We start from the raw sequence: 18,372 nt of genomic DNA on the forward strand, positions 1-18,372 counted from the left end.
AATTCAATTCATTAAACATAATTCTGAGTGTCTGGACATAATTAACTTTTATGAATATAATCAATATTAATAATATAAAGTGTCAGGATTGTGGAATTCATTTATGGTTTCTAAAATCTGAATATTCAGAAAACATGGGACTGAATAAAAAGATCATTATTCATAATTCAATTACAACTAACTTCAAAACACTCTCTTACATTCAGTACAAAGAACTCAAAATGACAGACTGAGGGAGCAACTTGATTGGCTAATGAAGATTCTGAGCTGTGTAGTAATTGAATTGGATGAAACTCATTAGCTAAAACAATAAAGCAGACATTTTATAAACACAACTACACTGTTCATAACAATGTAATGTATACAGTTTCCATGGATTGAGACATACATATGTAAAACAATGATACATCCTGCTGTACCCATCAATACTGTATATTAAACATAGGTTAAACCAAAGATAGATAACCTTGCCTAGAAGTGATATGTACAGTGGTGCACAAAAGCTCAAAGGCAGATGTCACAGCATATTTTTTTTATGATGCAAGACTGCTCAAGATCATCTATGGATAATGAACCATGACAACTTTGAATTTGATGAAGCATAAGTTGATAGTGAAAGAAGGCAAAGGAATGCAAGAAATATTTGAACAGTCAGCAAATGCAGACAGATTTTTTTTTGCTTATCCTTGCAATCTGAAATAGCAACATAAGAGCCATAAAATGCGCCTCCACTAATTTAACATACCCTTGAAATCAGAAAAAGCCATGTTTAGAAAAAATAATAATTTTCTCTATAGAAAAGTATCTTGCACTAAAACATTTCACAAGCTATACAAAATCCACAAGGATACCAATTTTTTTTTGGTGTTTTTAAAATACCTTATATGATCGGCATCAATGCAGTTTTCTTTTCACAGGGAAATCTTGAGTAAAGTATGTACCAGTCAGGTTCTAAATTCTTCACTGCTCAAGCTCCCTTTTCTTTTTCACTTTAAAAAAAGAAAGTGAGAGAGATTGCATTTGAACACTGTCAGGCACCTCTCTACTTGCATTTGCTATTATCTCTTTGCCCACAACCAACTTCCGTTTAGAAAACACATTAATTATTCTTGGATTGTTCTATCCCCTTCGGTTCTTGATTGTGAGAGGTTGAGCGGTAACAAAGGAGAATCAATCATAAGATCTACAAAAATGAACCTTGGATGAAGAAATTTCTTCCTTCTTTATGTTAACACTTTATCATTGACACAGGGTTTTATTTATTTACTTTATTAATGTGACAATATTTTTTGTTTTCTGCACTTTTTAAAACTGAGGCAAATGTGGTGAATTTCCCATTCTAGTGCTGTCACACCAATGAGATACTTGTGTGCCAGCTGATAAACATGTGAGAGAATGATTCCATAGTTTTAAGTTCTTGAACATTCATTCATCTTTCTGCCTGTTTGAGATTAAAAGCCATAATATATAACCAAAATTATGTGAATGTTTATCACTCTCACCCCAACACTTTGCTGATATGGACTTTAGAAAAGTCAATGGAAACTTGGGGCAACTGAAGACAGGAATCCCAGGAGTCCTTACTTTAAGTCAGTGTTGAGTAAACTCTTTACTGTAAAATGTGAGGATAGAAGAATTTGCTCTGCAGGAATCACACTTTGTTTTGGGCCACAGCCCACAGGTCTTACTCAGTTAATATACTTAATGAATTCAGTTGATTACCATGGGAGTTTTGGCTGGGTAAAGATTATGGGGACTGATCTATAGCCTACTGAAATAAATCAAAATACTCCAATTGATTTTAATAGGATCAGTCTTTATAGAATTTGGCCCTCTGAGCAGGTGGCTTTTCCAATCTGCTCTATAAACACAGTTCACACAATATGGAAAGTCTTCCTTTGCTTTAGCTTTATCAACAAAGAAAACAACCACAACAACATAATGTTATGCTGGAAGGTGTTAATGACTGAGAGCAAGCAGGTCTTTTGAGCTGTAGGCAATCATAGACCTCATTAAAGCTTATAGGCATGTGAGCCACCCTTCATTCATCCAAATGGAAGGAGCAGTTAAGATCATTTATGGAATAAGATACCTGAAAAACCAAACTCCCCTCCCCGCTCCCGACACTGTGCCACAGGGGAAGACCGGAGCGAGAACTAACTCAGGGAGAATGAGAGGTTTTCCCTGGGACTGATTGTGAACACAAGGGCTGGGAGGTTGTTTGGTTGCAGCTGTGGTTTTCGGTGTGGGGTGTGGGTGACAAAGGCAGAAAAGAAGGCATCAGTGAGGGTGGAAAGGCAGGCTTGGAAGTGATAAGCAAGAAAACTCCCTGCTGTTGCTTATTCCAATTGGGGTCAGGAAAACAGGACTTTACTCATCATCAATTTCTCCTCCTAATGAAACAATGCAGCAAGGCCCTGAATATTGGCTAACCCACTTGGACAAAGGTGCAGCAGTAACAAAGATCAGTTCAATTTTTTTCCACAGTCTTGGCTACTCCTAAATTTCCACCCACACCTTACATCCAACCTCAGGTGGGGTAAATGAGTCACCTCACCTAGTGATTTAGTAGAAACAATTTTCCCCCAGATCAATACCTACTGAAGATGGTGGGGTGTTTCAGACAAACAGGTCCTTTGATACAAGTCCACATTAGGGTGCTGCATCCAAAGAGCTAAATAGCCTTTGCTGCATATTATTAACATTAGAGTTGTGACTATAGACCCCTGTGCTAGTGCTGTACAAACGCATAATAAGAGATAGTCGCTGAACTGAAATCTAAATAGACAAGGCAGTCAAAGGACAGGAGAAATGATGTGTCCTACTCAGTTTTCAGATGGAGAACTAAGGCACAGAAAAGTAAGTGACTTTTTCACATTATTGTGAAGTTCAGGCTTTTTCCATATTTGCAAGGTCTTGGAAACAATTGTAGCAGAAGACATTAAATGCACTTTCTTAAAAATCACTGAAAAGCACAGTATTAAAATTTTAAATGGCAGAAAAACCAGGAGATTGTGCTTAGAGATATTGCTAAATATTTTCTGAATATTTTCACTAGCTTTAGACTATTTTCTTCAACTCCTCTATTAGATGCTTGAAAATATCCTCTTTTCTTCTGTGCCAGCAGGAATTGCAAAAGAACAGTTTAGTATTAATAAAAAGGAATAAAATGACAAAACAGAATTATGTATAAATCCAAGATTCTTCAAAATTCCCAATGATGCATTGAATCTTCAAAGAAGATTATTTCTGTTGGAAAATAATTACTTTCAAATCTAGCTTTTCCAGAGCCACTTAAGCAGAGGCATCCTTAATTCTGCCATTTCCTAACTTTTGAGTACTTGACTTTGTAACCTTAATCATGTTTTAACATTATTTTGTGTGCAATTTCTGAGATTCAAAGAAGAAAACTAAAAAAAATAAATAAATAGAAAACTCCATCATGAGGCGTCATACTGATACTCACATCAGTTATCAACAGGTTTGGAACCTTTAAATCTACTGCCCAGACCTCTGCCACTTGAGGTAATGATAACTGATAGCAGTAGTAGCTTATTATGAGGACCATAATAAGGGGGGATAAGACACACACTTTGCCCGTGAGTTTCACAGATATTTGCTAGAATGGTGAAATTCAGGGGTCTTGGGTTTCATTCCAGGCTTTGGAGGGGAATGTGCTCTAGTGGGCACAGATTCTGCATGTTCCCATCCTCACTCCACAAGCTTGATCCCTTCTGCCCTGTTCCTTCCACCCCGTCCCAGTCCTGTCTCTTCCCCACACAAAGTTCCTTGGCCCAGTCCTATTTTCCTTGCCTACTGAGTCTTTGTCTCCAGTCCTCAGATGTCTCATGCCAGTCCCAGTTTCCTTACCCAGCTCTCGTTTCCTTCTTCAAGTCCCAATCTCTCCCCTCCCCCGATACTCAGGCCCAGATCCACAATTGGATTTAAGTGCCTGAATCCCAGATTTAGGGTGGGAAAAAGAGGCCTCCTTTATAGCCTTTAGCCCAGCACCATAACTACTGGTTTAAAGTTCATAAGGGAGATCACCTCCTCCTCCTAACCTCCTGGATGTTGTGTAGAGTTAGACAGATGCCTAAGCCATTCTCACAGGAAACACCGTAGATACTTGACTCCAGGTGAGGGGTTCCCAGTTATGGATCCCAAGACCAGATAAGCACCTCCCTCCACCACAGACATAGGCACTTCGCTCCATGAAAGGGATTAGGAAACACTCCTCTCCCCACTGGCTCACATAGCCAGCTCCCCACCTAGCATGCTGGCTTTTATGGATCCCATTCATTGCATAGGGACCCTAGGCACCTACCTCCAGTTTGTGGATTCCAGTGATTTTCTAGGCACTCACAAGATAAACACTGTGGATCCAGGCCCCAGTCTCACATCCTCCCCACACATAGTACTAATCTCTTTGCCCAGCCAGTCCCAGCCCTCCCCTGATCCTCATCTGGTTTGTCTCTTCCCACTTCCCTCCCCACCCTGATGCACAGTCTCCTTCCTGAGGGTCCTCTTCCAACCTCCAGTCCCCTCCATACCCGCTCCCTGATACAAGAACCTGTCTCTTTGCCCAGACAGTCCCATTTCTTCTTCTGAACCACAGCTCCTTGTCAGATCTCTCTTCCACCGAGCCCTGTCTTCCCCATCATCTGCCAGTCTCCTTGTCCAACCCATCACAGTCTTCCCCCTCCAACTCTCAGTTTCTCCCCTCCTCTCCCACTTTCCCCGCCCCAAGCTCTTTGTCCCAACTCACTTCTTTGCTTCTCCCCACCCCGCCCCAAGTTCGCTTTTCTCTTCTCTGCATTCAAATCAGACACCTACCCATGTGCCAACATGTTGTGGTGGAGGAACTGAACACAGAAGAGACAGACTCCCTGCTCTCACCTCTAGTGCCCTGTCCTACTCCAGCCCAGAGCATCTGGCAACAGCCATTACAGGGAAAGCCTTTGTAGTCCTGGGCTGGAGCACGCTTAGTTGCTCTGTGGGGATGGAGCATGCAGTCCTGTCGTGTGTAGGATCTCTGAGGGTATGTATCATGCTCAGTTGCTCTGTGGGGTCAATGCTAGGAGCCGTGAGAGAGTCAAGCATGCTCCCTTGGACAGAATCTTCAGAGATTTTAGCTATTAAGCTCTAGCAAGTCTCTACTGAGCATGTGCACACTGCAATTTTTCCAATATATCTTGGCCAAATTTGGGTGGATTTTCACAGGGATGTCAAAGAACAACACTCTTGACACAAAGGCCACCCCTCTTCCAATTTCAAGTCCCTGCTAATTTTCCCTAATCTCATTCTTGGAAACAGCTGCACTATTTTGTCTGAAATAAAATATATAATAATTAATAAATGTTGACCTGAATTTGATAGGTTAGTTGTTATGGCTCACCACTGATCACATCCGACCAGAAGATTTATAGGTTCTTGTCCAATTCAGACTACAGGGTTCAAGAACTCAGAGTTCTATATCAGGAGAGGACTCTCGGGGTGCTTGGCAAAAACACTTACACTGAGGACAACACCAAATTGATAAAAACTTTATTGAGATTAACAAAAGAATAATAAATGCTATGAAACTTATAACTGCAAAACAGTAAAAGAATTCCAAAACTTCTGGTGGTAACATTCTTATTATAAGCCCTAGTCTACACTGGGGGGGATCAATCTAAGTTACGCAATTTCAGCTATGTGAATAATGTAGCTGAAGTCGATGTACTTAGATCTACTTACCATGGTGTCTTCACTGTGGTAAGTTGACTGCTGCCGCTCCCCCATTGACTCCACCTGCACTCTCACCAAGCTGGAGTACAGGAGTCGAAGGGAGAGCACTCGGGAATCGATTTATTGCATCTAGACTAGACGCGATAAATCGATCCCTGCTGGATCGATCGCTGCCCGCCGATGCGGTGGGTAGTGTAGACATACCCCAAGTTCCTTAATTTAACATACTCACACCCTTCCTTAAGGACCCAGTAATCGGAGGTGAAGTTCTGGCAATGGTTCTGGCTTCCCCCAATAGTTAGAAATGTTGAGTAGTTATACTATACTGCACAAGCTGAGCTGATAGTATGATAGAAGATAGAATGATAGGTAGATAAAAAGGTAGTCTATAGAATATAGAACTAAAGAAAGAGCTAAAGACTAGAAGAAGTACTCAAAGAGGGCTAAAATAGCGAGTGCCAAGACACTTCCTTACCAGGTATTTTATAGGATCCTGACACTATGTAATTCAGCTCCAACCTACTATACTCAAATTTTATTTCTGTACCCTAAGAAATTTATGGGTACCCTTATCCTATAGGTTAGTGGATTATGACACTTACTATGTATTAATAAGGATTATCTCATGCCAAAAACTGCCAACCTAGGCTCTCCTGATGACTTCAAAGTTGTGGTGTACCCTGTGGTTACCAACTGGATAAACCTGTTTAGTGATGTGTATAGTTCTTCCCTTTGGCTCCCCAAAGTTAAGGGATCATTCTTATCTGTGCCAAATGTTACCAGCTTTTATGCTGACATACTCTTAACTGATTATACTTTTTGCTATATAGCAGATCTTACCGGATTTTACAGGCTGATAGGCTTCTTGCATTTCAGCAAAACTTATGTATAATTATGAGGAAACACATATCATATGTCTCAACACATCCTAAATTCAAAGGAATTAATACTGATAAAATACAAGAATGAAATGGATTAATTCAGAAAGAGAAACATATTATTTGATACGGCTGGCTGGATTAGTAGGATATTATAGCTAGCAAAATAATTCTATGGGCTACATAAATAATAAGTTCAGCCTAAGGCAGACATCCAGAATGGAAAATTTCATCCCAATTGTTAAACTTAGTGAAGTTATAAGCAACTGAAAACAGGGTCTTATAATGGAAAGTGGTGGGCAACCTTAGGTGGTGACTACTATTTGTTTAAGAGTCTTCCTTGTGTGAAAACCCTATTTACAGCAATATTTTGATACCTACAGGGTCCAGAAGAAATGGATAACTTAGTCAATAATGTACATTTTAGAGTATTAATAGAAGTGATAGTGAAACATGATCCATGTTTTAACAAGTATTTGTAGGTATAAAGAGATGTTTTAGATCACTAAGAATAAGTCCCTTGGGTTACAAAATGAGCGCTTCTCTTATTGGATGAACAATGCATAATACTCTGCATAATGAAATAAAGAAGCCTAAATATATGCAAACATGGCTACTGAGACAAAATGCAGCAGGAAAACCAAGCAGATGTTTTTGGTATCCTACTACATTATGAAACACAGCAGTGATAGAAGATTTTAAATCCTTTGTTCTCATAATACTTCTCACTCTTAGTACTCAGTTATTTGCATGATGCATATAGAACACATGAATATAGTCCTTAAATTTCTATACAGTACCACATCTATCAGCACTTTGATGGGCTATGTAGCAAACTGACAGTTTTTGCTGGATACCAACGGTTCTTTATGGAAAAAGTTCTGACATATCTTTTGTATAAATACAAATCACATGCAGAAATCTTTTCCATTTGCATTTTGTATCCAAATTTTCATATTCATTAATACATGTTCAAGCTAGTGGCTTAGGCAGACCATTTTAAAAAAAAATGAACTAGCCTTTCTTCATTGAGATCCTGGTCCTCAGGCAGCCTCCCCGCACAATTAGTGTCTTTTTTCAAGGGCAGGGGGAGAAGGAGAGAGAAGTCATCATGAATGAGCAGGAAAAGGCTCTCTTATCTAGAAAGGTCTGTGATCAACTAATACAGGATGGTAATAGCAGCACTGTAAACATTAAGTCTAAACTTTGTCTAGAAAAAAATTCAGTCCAACCAACCAACCAAAACGTTGACTGGCCATTTCCACAGTTTGAAACAAAATGTTTGTTACCAGTTGATTACAGCAGACTTCATTATCCAGATCCAAGAAAGGCAGTTCAGTTGTTACTCCCTCTTAGAAGGATACAGAGGTCAGTGCATTCCCTTGTTTTGCTTGCATATGAAGACTGCAGTGTTTATTTAAATCTGAAGATGTCTGAGAATTTTTTAAAGACCATCATAGTTTCAGTTGCATTGTAAAGACTAGAATAAATAGGTGTGCGTTAGCCCGAGTAACTTCCCAACATCTCTTACGCAGTCAATGTAGTTTGAGAGAGATATTACAAAAGTTGAAATTTTACTGCAAGAGGAAAATATTCTCTGTAGACTTCCAAAAAAGAGGTCTGGTGAACCACACAATGAGCTCATGCTGACATGATGTAATGATAGCCAAACTAACATGTCTGAATGCTTACAAAAATATGTTTATGCTTCTGTAGTGTCCAGAGGAAAATTTGGTGAAACAGAGTATTTGCTATCTGCCAACTGGTGCCAAGATACTTAATGAGACATTCCTAGTTTGTTCAACAACTGGACTGGCTGAAAAACAAGAATTCTATTTCACCAAAAAAAAATCCGCAAAAAGCTTCAGTTTTGACGAATCTACATTTTCCAACAAAAAATGTTTAATTGAAAAAAAAAATCCAGACTGGTTTCATTCAACAGCTAGTGGGTGAACTCGTGTATCCTATATATTTCCTCAGTAGACACAAAAAACCAAACTCCTATGGGCCAAAGCATGGGTGCTGGAACAATTTTCATAGTGGGAGAGCTAAGAGCCATTACAAACAATGCATTGCAGAGCACATACCTTCTCCAAGAAATTTGCAGTTTAAGGCCAAAAAAAATCAAACAAAGAATGGGGATAAATACTGGGATGATAAGAGAATGGGAAGACAAGGGCTACAATAATGGATTATGCAGCTACTGAAGTTAGTAAATTAATGTATCTTGAGGGTTACAAAGCTTTGAGGGTTTTAGGTGGCTTTTTTTATTTCTAAAACATAAACACAAGGGAAAAACTGGGTCTCACCAAAGACTGTTTTGAACAGACTTGAAGGAGGAAAGGAGGGAAGTTTGATGGGTATGGTCAGGAAGGGGGATCCAGGCACAGGGAGTCTGTAGAATAGGTAAGCATGGAAGGAGACAAGGGAGGGGTTGAGTTGAACAACTTGAATAGAGCAAAGGGGATAAAATAGAAAGGGAAGAGAGACTAGTACCAAGAGGCAGTAATGAGAAATTTTGTAGGTGCTTGAAAGCATTACAAAGGGCATGAAGTTGATCAGGAATGCTAGAAGACAGCAAAGGTATATATAATAGAGGGGTTAGACTGGTTTAGAGCAGAGAACAAGGTAAACCAGTTTTGCAGCTGCATTTTGGATTGATTGGTTGGTTCGTTGGAGTAAAGTAAGGATCAGGGAGATTGGAGCAGAGGAAGTTACTGTAGCTAAGGTGAAAAAAGGATCAAGACTGGGACAAAGGGCTTGGGGGTTGGACTCAGGGTGAAAGGACAGATTTCTGGTGAAGCTGTTATGGGAAAAACAGAAACAAAAAAAGATTTAAATGACAGTTTTAATGTTGAAGGAGAACGGAGAGCGATCAAAAATGGAAATGAAGTTGTGAGCCGAAATGACAGAGAGCATCCTGGAACTGCAAGTGGTGATGGAGAATGTAGGAAGATAGAATTCTTATTCTGAGCAAGAAAATTCTTCTCAGAGATTCCAGGTGTGCAATGAAGACACACCTGCTGCTTACACCCTTCCTCTCCTCTCCAAAATACTCTTTCTCTGCATCACCCTCTATTGTGGGTGTGTGCAGTTAACACAATCTAGCCCTGTGTAAAGAGCTTATGATTTGACCCAATCTTCATACCTCCTTTAAACTTTTCAATCCTTTCTCAAATCAGATTTTAATCCTATACAATGTGTTGCACTGTTCCTTTTTTAGTTCAAGATATTAGAGCCATAAAAATACCGAATAGTTTCAGGAAGCATCATTAATCTACAAGTAAAATTCAAATACTATTATAATTCTAAAAGATACTAAGTCATCTCAACTTTTATCTGATTGCCTACTGTACGTCTATCTCCTGCATCATAATAGCATTTATTTTAGTCTGAGGCAGGTTAAAACTTATCTCTGTTCAGTAATTGGGACAAGAATCTCTAAGAAGTCTGGCATCTGTTCCTATACAGTAAGATCTTTCAGTCAGCCTTGACCTAAATGCACTAGGTGATGCATGCAGCTATTTGGATCACATTATGTTTTGTTATGATTCAGTTACACAACAATCTTTAAGCTACACCACACTAAATTGGGGAAAATATAAAAAGTTTATTACATGATTCTCCTGTCTAAATGAAAATCACAAAACATATAAATAATAAGGGCTTGATTGGGATCTAACAGATCCTCCTTGCCCTTCTATTTGATGCTTTGGACAACTGCCCAGGTTTCAACAAAATCCGGCTTATGTCACCGTGCGCTTTTTCCATAGCTTTTGTACACAGCTTGTACAATAATAGCTAGGATATTAACAAACGTTTAGATGCTACAAAACTTAATATGCACTCTATAGCCAAACGTTGACTCTCCACATTTATTTTTTTGCAATTAACTCTAGTAACAATGTTAATGGGCTGTTGTGTAGCATTACTAGAGACCATGTTCACAATGGACCCCACAAATAATGCAGTGGGGAAAGGTTTGTTAGCATTGTCATTTCTGCCCTAGAACTGCACAGTGAGAAATTATATTCTCTCAATGTAAAAACTATCAAGGGAAGATTTCTGGTATAGTCTTTTATACAATTTGAAGGCTTAGTAGAGTACTGTGCATATGAAAAATCCCATCCAGAGTGGCAAGGCTTGGGCTTATACTACATTTTATATCTGATCAAAGGCAGATATGTAAATTGATGCCTGATCAATCAAGGGATTGGGCAAGGCTGTGCAAGCCTGGGGTGAAGAATGCATTCTGCATTTTGCACCAATCATGAACTGAAAATAAGGGAGAAACGGGCACATTCATTTGTGCCAAATTACTTTTTATGGCTTTAACTTGAGATGCTTCGGAGAATTCCTTTCATTACTTGGCAAAAATTACTGCAGGATACCAGAGTGTCAATACCAGGTGTACTGAGTCCCCCTGCCAAAATATAAGGCCAGAAAGAACTGCATAAGCACATATAGTCCTATTTGAGAGATGAAATAACTCTGGACCAGCCAAGTAACTTTGCAACAACCATCTTGGGATTACATTCTGCAGGATATTTTCTCCAACCCACTCTCTTTTCCTGCAGCTAAGGATGTAGCAGATAAGGGATGAGACACAATATCTTTTTTACATACAACTTTAGCACAGATCCTGCCAGCCTGGTGGCATGGCTAACTCTTAGTAAAGCCAGTGCTGCACATGAATGGCGGTCATGCAGTAGGACTGATCCTGTTCTGCTTGGCAGCCGCTACAGAGTATGTGTTAGTCATATAAATTGTATTAGGTATTGTTTATATGAACATCTATAAGAATCATGACCTGCAAGTTTTCTTGCCAGCATCTGTGTGTTACCACCTTTCAGCATTACCCAGCTGATGCTCACACGATGTTCTAGGCCATTTGTTTTTTCTGTGACTCATGCTCTCTGCTCAATAGAATACTTGTACAATACCTTGTGTGTTAAGGCCATGAAAGAGAATCAGCCATCCTTGTTTCCAAGAAAATATTTGCCTTCTTCTTAATTTCCAGTATATCTACCAGGACTACATGTAAAGGAGTCTTTGTGCAAAATTCTTAACTCCCTTGCATGCTATTAATTCAGGGCTGCCCGGGGGGTGGGTGAGGGCAAGTGGGGCAATTTGCCCCAGGTCCCGCAGGGGCCCCGTGAGTCCTGGCCCAGTGGCGGTCTGGGTCTTTGGCGGTATTTCAGCGGCAGGGGGCCCTTCAGTGCTACCAAAAACACAGAGCGACTGAAGGGCCCCCCACCGCCGAAATGCCCTGCGAGCCCTGGCCTGGTGGCAGTCCAGGTCTTTGGTTGCATTTTGGCGGCGGGGGGCCCTTCAGTGCTGCCAAAGACACGGAGCGACTGAAGGGCCCTCCGCCGTCGAAATGCCGCTAAAGACCTGGACCGTTGCCGGGTGTGTACAAGCACCACAGCTCTCCCGCTTTGCCCCAGGCTCCCTAAAGCCTCTGGGTGGCCCTGTATTAATTTAACTGATTACTTTTCAGGATGTACACATAACAGAGTTTGGCCCTCTCTCTCTCTATTTCCTTCTAAAAAACTATAGACACTTTATTGTCCTATGACTCTTGAGAAAAAAGTGTCAGGGTTGTGCAAGTGCAATTATAAAATTGTGTCAGCATGGGTTCCCCAAATTATATAGCTTTTCAATATTGTCACATAGATTATAGCACATCTAGAAAATCTGCTAGTGCCCCTTTGTCATTCACCATCAAATTCTGAAGAGACCTGTTGGCCATAACAGACACACACAAACTATTTGTCAGAAATTAACCAGAATCAGATGAAATCCCCTAATTGGGATCTCGCCTATCCCTTAGAATATTTTTGGTTTTAAACTATAATTCAAGTTATATAATTCAAGTTATTAATCTTGCTTAGATGTCCCATAAGCTTTATCCTCATACACAAATGCTGGAATATACAGTAATAAATAAATAAATCCGTAGGTCACTACACAATAAGCACATGAATTTTACACCATTTCTTTATAATGCAGCAGGTTCTGTCATAAGTCTACCTTCTGACCTCCCTCACCAACCCAATTCCATACCGATCAACTCATTTACTTGCTGCTAAAGCACAATATCTCAAGCTTAAACTATGAGTGTGACCTTCAATTTATGAAAGACTTCAAAAAACATGATCAATCTGCTGGTATAAGACCCTTGTGCAGAATGGGGGGGGGGGACTTGTTTTTTTAATGCTACGAGGGAAAAAAACCTGCACACATAAAACTAACAAGCTGTCAGAGAAAGGGCAATTTTTTTGAGGTTCTCTCTTCCTGATTTGTGTAAGTGCTCATTTAGAAAATATTAAAGTCAACTCATGTGATCAGCTGACAGCCTATAACCCCAACGTAAGAGTTTAGTGCTCTTTACTGATGTCCAACTGATACAGAATATCACTCTGTATCTAAAGACCTCTGTGTGACTTTTTTAAGCTGATAAAACAATACTTGTTCCAGAGCTTTGACTATTGATCTTGCAAGTTACTAAGGTATCACACTGAGCACTATACACTGTACCCTCTGTTGGACAGAATTTAAGACAACAACTCATTAACTAGTAAGGATGGAGATGATGTGTCTCTCTTCCCTCTACCCCGTCAGCCATGATGAACTAAAATAAACATTATTTACACACACCCCTTTTATTTTAAATGGTTGTTTCTTAGCAACAGCATTTAGAGGAGAGGTTGCTGTTTGCTCCAACAAAAGTCTATGATAGGGTTTTTTGTTTTTTAAAAAACACCTCTAGTCATGACAACTCAAAATCATACAATAAAAAAAAAATCCCAAAGGCTATGAACTTATCACGTGCATCCAGGCAGAGCTTTCTCATAGCTAAGGATCAGATAAAGATTTTAATTAGCTCCCTTGAAAATTAGTGTTCACACTAAAAGGGAAAAAAAAGTTCACTACCACTTCGTTTTCACATGATGTAGTCATTTATTGTTGTGTTATAGCTTAGTTGCAACCAGTAGACTGTTTACTATAATGTGAGTTGTTTCCTTTAAAACTAGATTTATGAGATTCTGTTGCCTAAAAGACAACAATTCAGATAGGTAAATATAGTTTTTACGTTTTCCTTTGTTTTCTTATTATTTGGGGGTGAGGGAGGAGGTGATGGAGAAAATCTGTCTATATAGGGGAACATCAAAGATCACATCCCCAAGAGCAAAATTAACCCCCAAAAGATACGGTGGAAGACAACATTTGAGATATTTGAAACTAATTTGTGCAAATACAACAAAGTACACTGTAGGGTACAATCCTGCCTTGGCAGAGGGAATACTACACAACCTACTAAGTCTTTTCTATCAATACCTTCCTTCTATTAATATATATTAGATATACAGTATACCCACTCAACATCCATTTTATCATACTAGAACATCCAATATAATGATGGAAATACCATTTTCAGCTACTTTTATTTACCCTGGAAGCCATGGCTCTCTTATACCATGGAAGAATTCTTGTACAGCACTTAATGGGGAAGGAAAATAGCACATGTCGCCTCTGAGTGGGTGGCAATGGCATGCAATTTTCTACATCTAATTATACACTTCACCTTAACTAGACATTTTGAAAGATGAAATGATCTAATTGCAGATTAATGCTTTTATTTTTCCAAGGCCTCAAAATGAAATTTGCAGAAAATAACCAGATACAAATTCTTGATATTTCGTGAGTAGCACGAGTAAGTTCTTACTTATAACGTGTCCCTAACTGACTAGCAAAGCAGTAGGATACAGCACCACCCATAGGAGATGACTTCCCCTCTTTCCCCTAGGTGCTCAACCCAACTTCTGCCCATGGCCCCAACCCCACTCCACCCCTTCCATGAGGCCCCACCCCGCCCCTTCCCACCCATGCCTTGCCCCATTCCAACCCCCTCCCCAAAGTCCCCCCCCCCCAACTCCACCCCTTCCCTGCCCCTAGTCCAACTCCTTCCCCAAATCCCTGCCCCGGCCCCACCTCTTCCCCGTCTCCTCCCCTGAGTGTGCCACGTTCCCACTCCTCCCCTTCCCTCCCAGAGTGTGCCAACCCTGCCAAACACCTGTTTGGTGGCCACCCCAGAGCACCCCGAAGTCGGTGCCTACGGCACCACCTGGATCCATAAGCTCCTCACAGATATATCACTCACAAAAAAACCTCCCTCACAGTAAAAAAGGAGAGATTACTTACCTTACAGTAACTTGAATTTTTAGATTTTTTGTCCTTGTGGATGCTTCACCATAGGATGAGCACACACCAGTGCGTTCTCAGCCGGAGAATGAAAAGCAGGGCTGCGGGCCGACACCTGTGCAGATCTGCACCTCATGATTCCAAATTAGGGCATATAAGTAGACATGGAGCCACCACCACTCAGTTCCTTCTCAAAAGTAAAGCAGAGCCTCCACACCCAAAGGGAAGGAGGGCAGGAGGTGGAGAACCCATAGTGACAAAACAAAGAACTCAAGTAACTTTTCCAACTTCTTCAAGTAAATGTCCTTATGGGTGCTCCACCATAAGAGATTTCCAAGCAGTAACTTAATCAGGAGGTGGGTGCTAAGGAGGGAAGTTCAAGATAGTTCAGAGGACTGTTGCCAAAGTTATCCCTGGAAGCAGGTAAGATGCTTGGCCAAAGGTATGAATGGAAGCCCAAATTGCAGTCCTATACACTTCTCTTATGGGAACGTACTTGAGTAGTGCCATAGATGTGGACTGAGCTCTAGAGGAATATATTGTCACTCTATGAGGGGCTTCCATCCCAGTGGAATCATAGCAGATTAAGATGCAACCCAAAACCCACGTTGACAGTCTTTGAAAGGAAATAGGTTGACACTTCATCCTCTCTGCAAGTGATACAAATAGCTTAGGAGAAGCCTGGAAGGTCTTAATCTTGTCAAGATAGAAGGTGAGAGCCCTTCTGACATCTAGTGTATGTAGGCTGGGCTTCTCTCTGGAAGCATGAAGTTTTGGTTAGAACACTGGCAGGTGTATCTCTTAATTAATGTGATATTCTGAAGAGACCTTTGGGGAGAAGTAAGGATGGGGCTGCAGTGTAACCTGCATTTATAAACACTAGTTCAAATGGAGGTTTTGTCAGGGAACTGAGAACTAAACTGAGTTCCCACTGAGAAGCCAGGTTCTGTATGGGGCGCGGGGGAGAAACAAGTTGTATAAGCCCTTGAGGAATCTAGCTGTTGGAAGCTGGGCAAACACTGTGAAGCCTTCAATTTGTGAGTGGAAGGCTGTTATAGTGGCCAAACGTACCCTCACTCAGCTCACTTATAGACCTTGCATTTTGAAATCCAAGAGGTTACCCAGGATTTTGGAGAGCGGAACATCTGAGGTTTGGGAAGAGTGACAGGAACACCAGGAGTAGAAGTGTTTCCACTTTTGAAGGTAAGTTATGCAAGGTCTAGGTTTTCTGCTAGATAGGAGAACTGACTGGGCCTCATCAAAAGAGATGAGATCCATGCCTGAGAATCATCTAAGAACCATGTTCTCAGGTTCAAGAAGAAGTGGTTGGGATGGATCTGGGCCCCTGAGTTCTGTGACAAGAGATCCTTCCTGAGAGATATTCAAAGAGGCCTTGCCACAGAGAGATAAATGAAGTTAAAGTACTACATTTATTTGTCTTGGGTGGGATGCACTATGAGGATAATCTTTGCTCTTTCTTGGTATGGTTTGAGTAATTTCTTGAGGATTAGAGGTAGAGGTTTGTAAACATACAGTACGGTAAGGGGCCACAGCGTCATGAGGACATCTCCCTATGAGTTGCAGCTGTATCCTCCCTGGGAGCAGAAAAGATGGTATTTTGCATTGTTCAGGGTGACAAAGGAGGTCTAGTCTTGGGGCGCTTCATGTCTGGAAGATGCTGTGGAAGACAGAATCACTGATCTCCCATTTGTGTTCTTGAAGGAAATGTCTGCTCAGGGAGTCTGCCATTGTATTCTGGATGCCTGGAAGATAGATTGTTGAGATTTCTATCTGATGGGAAATGAACCAGTTACACAATTTGTGCACAAGGACTAGGATCTTGCTCTTCCCTGTTGGTTGATATAATACATTGCTACTCTGTTGTCAAGCATTACCCTGATGGTGTGAAGGAAGTGTTGGCAAGCACAACAAACTGTGTTCAGCTCCAGAATGTTCAACTGGAGCATTACCTCTTGTACGGACCACTTGCCCTAGGCTATGGCCCCTTACAGGTGAGCCCCTCACATCCCAGAAGAGAAGCATCTGTTGTGAGGAACCTTGAGGTGGGGGATGTGAAAATGGGGTTCTCATGCAGACATTCATTGGGTCTTTCCACCATCTGAGAGAGTGCAGAACTTTCTGAGGTTCTGTGTTGCATCTGGAGAGACCGTGTCTGTTTGGGGTGTACATCAACCTTAGCCACATTGAAGGCACTTGGGGTGCAGTCTTGCATAAAAGGTGATGAATGTGGAGGCTGACATGTGCCTACGAGTTGTAGGCAGATGCTTGCCGTTGTTTGTGGGCTGTGTTGTATTGTCGAGACTAGACTGGACAGAGTGGTGAATCTTTCTGTGGGGAGATTAGACTCTGTAATTGCCAGAGTCTGAGTGGCTAAAATGAAGCCTAATCTTTGGGTTGGGGTCAATGTAGACTTCTTTTGATTGATGCAAAAGCCCAGAGACTGAAATAGGGCTACAGTCCTGGAGGTTGCTCACTGAGTGGACCTGTAGAGCTGATTGACCCTGGGGAGCCAATCATCCAGGTAAGGGAATATTGCTATTCTCCTCTGACATAGATGGTCCACCACTGTCATGAGAAGTTTGTAAAGCCTGTGTGGGCTGTGAAGTGCCCGAAGGAAAGGACTCGGTACTGGTAGTGTTCTGAGCCTTAGTTGATGGAGATAAGTTTTCCTCAATTTAGGGGTTCTGCTGCTCCTGGGTGTCTCCTGATGCTGAGGAGGTAGGTACCTGAGGGTGATTGTGCAGTACCTAATGGCAATCCTGTGGTACTGAAGGTTGGTCAGTCATTGCCACTGAATGATGTAGTACCAGTGGGTATTGGGGTATCTCTTGTTGAAACCCTATAAAATTGTTTACTGAGGTGATCCCAGGAATTGTGATAACCCCTGCTTTAGGACATCAGGTAGGGCCTGAAGGAGCTTCTTTAGAATACTGGCTTAGTGGGGTGTGGTGATAAGGTATCACCATGCGTGAATACAGGAGTATACACACAAAAGCAATAGGTCACTGCTAATGCCAGATGATGTTTGGATTTTAATAAAAATTAATTTAATTAAAAATATGTGCTGGTTTTTGACCCCACCTTACAGAGTGGTCAATTTAAAAAAAACCACAACACTGATAAAAATTCTTAATTAAAAAATTTTACATCTTTTTTTCCCAGCCAGCTCTAGTCACTTGGGGGATCCATTTTTGGCTCTCCAACTCTATCTTTACACACAATCCCTAACTTTGCCACTCTATCTAAGCTTAAACTACTGTCACTGACTCCCAGAGGACCTCTCCCTCTCCACCTAGTCTCCCATCTCTAGCCTCAACCACTAATTCAATGTCAAAGTAAAAAAATACTCATCTTTCTCAAGTCCTGTACCCATCACTACCAATGGCAATTTCACCTTCTCCCATCTCTCAGCCTCACAATTATATTGCCATTTTTGATGCCTCACAGAGAAACTACCAGAAAATCCTGCTTCCCCACCCTTTCTACAGCTGCTCCAACTCTGTCTTTTCATCTCTATTCCAGCTGCCAAAAGTCTTGTGCA

The 18,372-nt window shown here is 40.9% G+C and overlaps 1 protein-coding gene across 5 annotated transcripts in view; it reads right to left on the reverse strand.

Moving 5' to 3' along the window:
• SYT1 (synaptotagmin 1) overlaps window positions 1-18,372 on the reverse strand; it is a 510,654-nt gene that overhangs the window by 391,292 nt on the left and 100,990 nt on the right. For 4 of the 5 annotated variants that reach the window (XM_039507873.1, XM_039507853.1, XM_039507863.1 and 1 more), the window contains exon 2: window positions 880-989. The exons of the other annotated variant lie outside the window; for it this stretch is intronic. The gene's annotated coding sequence lies outside the window, so the exon portion shown is untranslated. The remainder of the gene's footprint in view (window positions 1-879; window positions 990-18,372) is intronic. 5 annotated transcript variants of the gene reach the window in all.

This window comes from Mauremys reevesii, linkage group 1 (genome assembly GCF_016161935.1).
Source record: "Mauremys reevesii isolate NIE-2019 linkage group 1, ASM1616193v1, whole genome shotgun sequence".
Classification (NCBI taxonomy): domain Eukaryota; kingdom Metazoa; phylum Chordata; order Testudines; family Geoemydidae; genus Mauremys; species Mauremys reevesii.